The sequence below is a fragment of the Peromyscus eremicus genome, chromosome 1, assembly GCF_949786415.1.
Source record: "Peromyscus eremicus chromosome 1, PerEre_H2_v1, whole genome shotgun sequence".
Classification (NCBI taxonomy): domain Eukaryota; kingdom Metazoa; phylum Chordata; class Mammalia; order Rodentia; family Cricetidae; genus Peromyscus; species Peromyscus eremicus.
Genome location: NC_081416.1, coordinates 160,417,072 through 160,425,799, shown reverse-complemented (window position 1 = coordinate 160,425,799; position 8,728 = coordinate 160,417,072). Strand labels below are relative to the sequence as shown.

The 8,728-nt window shown below is 43.3% G+C and overlaps 1 long non-coding RNA gene across 1 annotated transcript; it reads left to right on the top strand.

The window, feature by feature from the left end:
- The first annotated feature begins 1,322 nt into the window (after nucleotides 1-1,322).
- LOC131922929 (uncharacterized) lies at nucleotides 1,323-7,884 on the top strand. The gene is made up of 2 exons (XR_009382436.1): nucleotides 1,323-1,506; nucleotides 6,206-7,884. It is a non-coding gene; the product is annotated as an uncharacterized LOC131922929 (long non-coding RNA).
- The last annotated feature ends 844 nt before the right edge of the window (nucleotides 7,885-8,728 follow it).

Below are 8,728 nucleotides of genomic sequence, written 5' to 3'. Positions count from 1 at the left end.
GATTTGGGTGAGACCTTCTTTCATCAGAAGGGAGCAGAGCAGAGAGGGAACATTAGCCGTAGTGGAGCAGAGTAGAGCAGAACTGTACCTTTTGCTGTGGAAACCTTCCCCTAACAAAGCAGAGTGGTTTCATTGGGGAAAGCTTTAACTGGAACAGATGTAAGCTGCTAGCTTAAATTGACTTTGTGCTATTGCTTGGCTCTCAACTGCCAGGATCCCATTCCAACAAGCTGCAACACTTACAAAAACACCTACATTGCATTTTCATGTAACCCACCACCACATACCAACAAATGCCTTCCTGCTCCAGGTGTTCCATCTCTATTTAGCCTTTTCTCATAAAAAAGCATGGCAGAGAATGCTAGAAGCCCAGGATTCTGCAGAGACTGTTGCCAGAAGGAAGAAGCTTCAGTAACTGTCACACTCATTATACTTGTGGATGAAGAGAGAAGGCAGCCAGACTCAATGACTAACAACTTCAAACTATAAGAAGGGAGGCAAGATACAAAGAATGCCCATGAGTCTGAGACCAGAGTGAGGTACAAGATGAGCACCCAAACAACAGGGGTTACCCCTCAAGTGCTTGCTACAACCAGCAGCCTCCAATTACAAGCATCTTCATGGTGAACAGAAGACCATTGCTTCTGGAAGTTCACCATGATACTTCCCACCACTCTAAGGATACAGGTTCACCCTAGTCCAAGAATCAAAGCCTACCAAAAAGGGATGAAAAGCAGAGAAGGGAGATGTGAGTCTTGGCTGGGTCAACACAGACCAAGGAAGGCCTCTAGGAGAAGAAACCCAAATAGAAAATTCTTGGAGTTGATCATCAAAGGTGCATCAATACCCTGTTCTTCTACCCAGTCAGAAGGGAGCCCTTTGATCTCTTCCTTGGGTCATGGACAGAGGATGACAGCTCATAAATCAGATCAAGTGAAACGGTTTCACACCCACGTTTCCTTCACGAAGGTGTTCCTCTCTTTCTTGCCCAAGGCTACTGACTGTATGTACAGTGTATGATGATGGGACACTCTATGCTGGAAGGTGACACCTCATGGGAACAATAGACACAGCTTCATCGATAAACCTTATAAGAAGCTCTGCCAATACTCTGGACTAAACCACATGAAAGGGGGACTTCCATGCCAAGATTGCCTTCTTTCACTAGCCCACACCTCAGCCTCTGTGGCTACTGTTGGATTCCTGGCATTTTCTTTAACCAATCCCATTTGTTAGCTCAGAATCCGATCTTCCCATTGGCTGCTGCCCTGTTTATGACATCAATCTCCCTCCAACTCTACCATCACCTGGTAGGTTCTAGGGGTTGTCATGGCGATGCCTGTAAACAAATTTGGATCATCACAGGTCACCTGTGACCAGTGACCAGTAAGTGCTGTCTGATACTGGACACACTTGCCACTCAGGTCAGCTGATCAGACAAGGACAACCAATTCTCTTGCTCAATTGTACTGTGGATTGCTGATACTCTCCCTCCAACCATGGCAAGTAAGGAAAGAAACTTTAAAACATTTCTTTTGATCACTTCTCCCCTTATTTTTACTATAATTTAAATCTTGGTTTAGTGGGGATACCATTGATGCTGATAGAGTTACCTGGAATTGAATGTCACATTTAGATTTGGTTCTTACTGGGGTTAGAAAATATGGAAATAAAAGAAGACAAACTGCAGAGATGACCCTGATGTACACAAAGGCAGTTTGGAACTGAATGTTACAGATAACCACAGATTATATAAAAAGGCACAAGACAATGTCACATCCCCACCCATTATTATGCAGCCACACTGTTGAGATTAGTCTAGGTAACGGTTTCCTGTCACATATACAAAATAATATCCAGCTGTGATCCCTGGCTCTTACACTCTATCCAGCCCATCTTCCACATCATCCTCCACATTTTTTTGAACACTGCTTGTGTTGGATGTTATCAACATGGGCTGGGTACTCCACAGTCAGTTGTTCTCTGGACAAGAACTGACACACCAGTGTGTGCAAGAATTCTCACAAGGATTCCCAACTAGGAGAGTTACAAGAAATTAGCAATTACTATGGAAGTGTTCATTGAAGAATGAATTTAACCAACTATTAAATTAAGAAATAACCTTATTCAGAGATGAACTCCACAATACATTTGTAGTCGCAAGACATCACACGAAACACAGGCAATCAACATGAAATGTTATCAGCAGGTTGTATTCATGTAGTCATATATGTATATGAGTTGAATGGTTATATAAAAGTAAGAGGTAATGACTTACACAAAAAGTAGTGGGGAACAGAAGGAGCTAGATGACCAAGGGATTCTTAGCTAAATACAGTTCTTATCTATGAAATTCCTGATACATCATTTCATTAAGAAAGCTCCGAGTAGAGCCAAGCCTGGAGGACATGGAAGAACCTACAATGCCAGCACTCTGGTGCAGAGGCAGGCCAGTCTGTGTGATTTCAAGGTCAGACTGATCTAGGGAGAATCTCTCTCTCTGCATAGAGGAAGCTCTGCACAGAACAGGACAAAGGTACAGGCATGAGAAGCTGTCTAAGGTTCTCCTACTTTAAACACTTCTGTTCTGGGACACAGGTGTGAGGCAGTACCACAGCAGGTATCAGAACAAGACAAAGCAGGGCAAAGTATGGTGTTGTCTAGTCAGAGCAAGGGTCAACCTGGATCAACTAGGAAATGCTTGCCCACACAGGAAGAACAGGCAGCTCATCAAATGAGTGTCATCCTATCCATTACCAAGAATCATTCTGAACCACTTGTTTGGGATATGAGAGGGAAAATAGGTCTCAGACTTTCCCAGACAGAACAAACTGCAGTTAACAAAGCTCCTCATGGGAAGCCACAGAGATTCCATATCACTGTTCTTCCCACTTTCCTCTTCCTTCCTACAGAAAATTTCCAAAGTGCACCTTTCTGTGGGACAGAATGTGCTCTGCAGCCCTCTGTGCCTGTGCTGAGGAATGCCACGCCCTTAGCAGGAAGTGTGTGCAACTTCTTCAAGGTCTGCATCCCAGCTGTGAGTTCAGCATGGCTCCTGCCATCAGACTCCAGCACTTGTTCCCAGCAGCTCATGGACAGTGCCTACCCCTACTTACCAGCTGGCACAACCATGGTGACTGCATTGACTGACCAGGGCCAGAGCTCTGCCTCAGCACTCTCCTATCCAGGTGTTCTTAGTGGGATCCCACGGGAAGCACTGACAGGAGGGGAGCTGCACTCCAGGACTTCACTGTAACTGTCATTGACCAGAATACCACATTCTCCTCCTTGTCTATGACAGCCCAGGGTGACAATATTTTAGATCCCATTGCCTTAGTCCTTTCCTATCCAACACTATCTGCCAGCCTTGTTCAGGCCACAGCACCACAGGTACCTAATCAAGGATACAGCCTGGCACCTTCCTACCAGGAGGGCAGCCACCTCTATCAAATGACCTCAACAGCCTCGGTCCTCTGATGGCTGGAGGACTCAGGCAGTGCATGCAGGCCTGTAGATCTGTGTCCTATTCTGGGGGTCAGTGCTCTGCCCTGAAACCAGGGATGGTGATGATGCCAAAGGAGATTCAGCCAACGAATGTCCAAACACCCTTCTCCAACTCTGCCATCTAACATCCCACACCTGCTCAAGACATGCCAGACACCCGTCTTCAAGTAAAGCCAGGAGGGGAGGAGTGAGATCAGCACACAAAGCAGACACAGCTCGACCTTTCAGCAGTGGATGTCCTCAGGGAGAAAGGATGGGAGTCCTGAGAGCTCAGCCTTGGCCTGGCTCACCATCCCCATCTTCAGTCTCTATAATGACTGACAATGCAGGGCAATGAGTGGCACCCATCCTCCATTAAGACATGTCCAAGGACACCACCACAGACACACACATCACTGACCTAGTTAATCAGTCCCATGCACCGTTACACAGCAATCACCTGTGGGAAGCCTTCCTTGGCAGTGGATGGGTTCTGCAGAAAATGTAAGGAGTCAGTGGTGAAGGAAGTGAGCCAGGCCATGGTGGTTGCGAGAATCTTGTAGCCTGACTAACTAGCAGCCAGAGTGTTTTTCTTTATTTATACAGAATTTACTTAGCAGACATTCATCATGTTCCAAAACATGGATCATATCATTTTTGTTTTGGACACCTCCTTTTGCTCATCTTTTAGTCATCATTTGTAAACTATGACCAAACAGTTATTATTTCCAATCATTTTCCCTCAAGTTTTGACATCATTAATAAACAGAGTAATCATTCTTACTCATTAGCCCCATAGCCCTATTTTTAATAATCTAGAGGCATATGATAGCCTGTGCTAAGGCCTGTTGCTTTGATTACTTCAAGGACACTAGACCAAAACAAAATCCTCAACCATCCTGGGCATTTTGTCATGTCCCAAGCAATGTATTATTAACTCTTAATGGTCAGAGTACCCAGGAGAAATCCTTAGGCTAAAGATGCTGAAGTTATTATTCAAATTCTGACATAATACAATCAATGTTCACATTTATCTCCTTATAGAATTTGTCTATATGTTTAATCCTGGCATTCTGTTGTTCCTTGGTCATGTGACATTATAGTGGCTCTACATGAGTTAACTTCTAAGACAGGGAGGTTGTAACACCTCCTACTTTCATCATCTTTCCACTCCATATTTTACTTATCAATATGTCTCTATGTAGGGCAGAGTTGTATGTCACGTAATTGTCGGAGTGTACAGTGGGAAGAGCCTTGTAATCTGAATTGTGGACAATTCCTCCAGCCCACCAAATCTTGTTGACCTTTTTAATTTTACTTTGTTTTGAATAGCTTGTCCCTGTGTAAGTACAGGGACAGATGTTTCAAGTATATCTAATAGCCTCATGAAGAAACCTCTGGCTTCTTTATGTGTCACAACATCCAAGGCGTAAAGAAGACCTTCAAGTAGATAAGGATATCTCCCTCAAAGTGTGTGTGGGGGGAACAGTATGTTCAGGACTTTACTGGGTAAGCTTAGAAGCAGCATGCCTGGGAGAAGGCATAAATGATTCATAAAGAATTTTCCATGGATGCAACATACCCAAATTGTACAAATATTAAAAGTGCCCCATTAAAAGTGTAACAGGTGAAAACCAAAGGCGGCATGGCAGCCATCATGTGGCTCAGCTTTGCTGGATCTTTGTCAAGCAGCAGTTCTGGCTTTATAACTTCTGCCATTCCATTCAGATATGGCTGTGTCAATCACCTACTTCCTAATCTGTTGCTCAGTGTTATAGAGGACACCAAGGCATTTCTATTTGGTAGACCTTTATTTTCTCTTTGCTGAATTCTGATTCTAGAGCAGTGCAACTCCAAATCTGTCCTAGAAGAAGTATTACTCCCAGATTCCAAGTGCTGGCCCTGCTGTTCTCTTACAAGCATAAGTGCAGTGAGAGTCCAGGATACCCAGTGTACCAGTGTACAACTGCTAAGTTGGGCAAAGCTTCTCTCTCTCTCTCTCTCTCTCTCTCTCTCTCTCTCTCTCTCTCTCTCTTTCATTGGCTCTGTCCCTCTCTCTCTTCTTTTTTTTGCAATGGTTATTCAGAGGTGAGCCAAGTCTATGCATAATCATTAGGATATTTTAGCTACTACACAGTCACACAAACCTAACATTTCACCTTCTTAACCCAATTTTCATATCATTAAAACAAGACTGTGAAGTGTGGAGCTGGAGGAAATCCAGGGTTGTAGAAATGATTGCCTTGCAGGAGTGAGGAACTGGGTTTGGTTACCTGAACCCATTTAGAAAGTCAGGCAACTGGGGGCATTTGAGTAATGCCAAGAGTTGGAAGACAAGGGGAAGTTCTTGAATATTGTGGACCAGACAACCTGCCTGATAGCAAACTTCCATGGAAATGAGGGTCACTCTTACAGACATGGGAAAGGAAAGGGAGGACCACACCCCAAGGGATTTCTGTCACCTCCCCATGATCACTATGCATGCACACAACACACAAACACCAAGGAAAACACAAACATTTGAGAAAACATGATATCACATGGTTACCAGAAATAAGACAGTGGTCACAAGTCTCCCAATGGAGGTGCCGCCTATGCTACTCAAGCAGAGCTCATAGGAATGCCTTCCCCACTGCTGTAGGGGTCTGAGTACTGAGGTGCACTGAAAAGTGGGGAGCACCTCACTTACCAGGATCTGACTTCTTCCTTGACTCTTTTTCAGTGATGAAAATGGAGACAACCCTGGGATTGACAGCTTCAGGCCAGACACACTGTCTGCTGCAGAGTCCAGACCTCTGCAGTGCCTGCACCCAGGATGTCCAGAAGACACCACCTGTCCATGGGGACTGGTCATTAACTGCTCCCATGCACAGTTTTTTGGAATTCCTGCCCTTGCCTCCTGCTCCAAGCTTGGAACAAACAGAGAATAATGACTTGGATTTAATGACAGCCTCTCTATCAACTCCTGTGGATGTTCCCTCTGCTGGCAAGAAGGAGGACCTATTACCTCCCAAACCTCAATTCCAATATGACTTCAGCTGACAACCAATTCCAAGGAGGAAAGTCAGCATTTCAGGGCCAGTCATCTCAAAGCCCATCACAGAAGAGCAGAGACCAGAGAGGGAGGCCATGAAGAGGCAGGCTCAACGGAAGAGAGAGAATGCTGCCAAGTACACCTCTCTGGGAAAACCACAGCTCTTCCTTCAGAGGCAAAAGGATATGGAAATTTCTAGATATTTTGGCTATGTCATGTATGGGCTGGCCTGGAGTTTGGAACACAGTACTATTCAACATAGACAAGGTAAGCCATTGACCCAGATATACATGTATACGTTGGACTTAAAGATTTGGGTCAATGTGTACATATATAGGTACATATGGAGTTAAGGAGGTTAATGTGTAGATCCAAGAAAATTTAAATAAATGGTCAGACAGTTTCTATACTTGTAAATATTTGAAGACACTAAAAGTGACTGGAGATGCTAAAATTGGATATTTCATCCATGAGTAAGTATATAGAAGACTTTGATGGTTTCTTCGTACCTTTGCTGTTATTCATTTATGTTGCCAAAGTAGTAATATGTGATATATTAATATATCATATGCTATAAATCCCTGGTAGTATTTTTATTTAAGGTAAAAGTAATTAGCTAAAACCTGGACTAGTTATAAAATTATTTTGACTTTTATTTTCATTATACTGGTTTTTGAACTTGGTATGTTTCCTATAGTGTATACTGTTATAGTAAACACACTCCTGTTCTCACCACACTTCCTCCCATTTTGAATCACTCACTTCAGTCCTTTAACCATTACTAGTCTTGGGCAGAGCTCCTCCTGAAATTTCATAACGTGAAATACAGGATTCCATATATGCACCATCAAGGATGTACTTTAAAGAGAAAATATACAAGGTTGAACAATTTCCTGAGAAGGGTTTCATTCGTTTACTCTTTGTCTCAAGTTGTATCCATCTTTGAAATCACCCATTAATACTTTATTTTGTGTTTGTGTGTTTGTTTGTCTACCTGAATTCCTGTGGAACAAATGTGTGGAGTGCCCACAGAGGTCAGAAGAGGCCATCGGATCTGTGAAGTTTGTAATTAAGAGATTGAAAGCCACAAGAAGGGGCTCTGAAGCAAGCCTGGGGACTCTGCAAGAAAAGCAAGTATTCTTATCTACTGAGCCATCTCATGAGCCTCAGTTGAATCCACATACTGCAAACAACATAACTTCATTTTCTCTATGGCTGAAAAGACTTCACATTCTACGAACATCTCATTTTCTTCACCCATGGCAATGCTGTTGGACACCATGCTTGGTTCCCTAATATTCTTGAAACGGTGCTGCAGTCAACACTGATGGGCAAGTACCTCTCTAATATATTGAGTTCTTTGGAAAGACATATATGATCCATGGGGTGGGCCAGGTTTAGGCTTTTGGAGGATTCTCCACACTGACATCCAATCAGGCTGGAAATCTTTCCATCCTCAGCATTGTATAGCATTGCTTTCTGTGAACTCTCTCAGTGGTGGCTGTCATTTCTTTTCTAGTTGGCCTTGGATGGCATCTAGGAGGTTCACTATGCATTTCCCTGATTCCTCCTCCATCTGAACCTTTGTATGTCCAAACTCTCTTTTTTATGAAATAGGGGAGGACTGTCTTTCTCTTTGCACTTTACTACCTGGGTTGCCTTCTTTCTTATGATTTATGTATTTTATCTAATTCTAAATAATCTAAATATTAATCTTCTCACAGGGGTAGCAATAGCAAAGATGTCCTCCTGTTCTCTAGGACCCCCTCTCAAATAACTGTTTCTTTTTTTTCTGGGAACAAATGCTTTACTTCCCCAAGAGACCATTTCTCAAATACGTCCCAGATTTCTGACGTGTGATTTCCTCCATCCTGGGCTATCTCTAAACATCCAACACTTTGTCATACTCTGTGCTCTAATACTGTCAGTGTTACTCAGACTATGGCTACAGAGACATTTGGCATTTCTTTGACAGGGTGACACATAGGAAACATAGCGCATTGATTTGCTAATTTGCTTTTAGATATTTCAGACAGGTTCTCTCTTCATAACACTGCATGTTCAGGAACTAACTATGTTGATCTGGCTACCCTTGAACTCACAAACATCATCCTGCCTCTATCTATGCCACTACCTTTGCCTCTGTCTATGACTCTTCCTCTGCCTCTGCAATTTCCCAGGCACTGACCCTGCCTCAAGTGTGCTGAGACT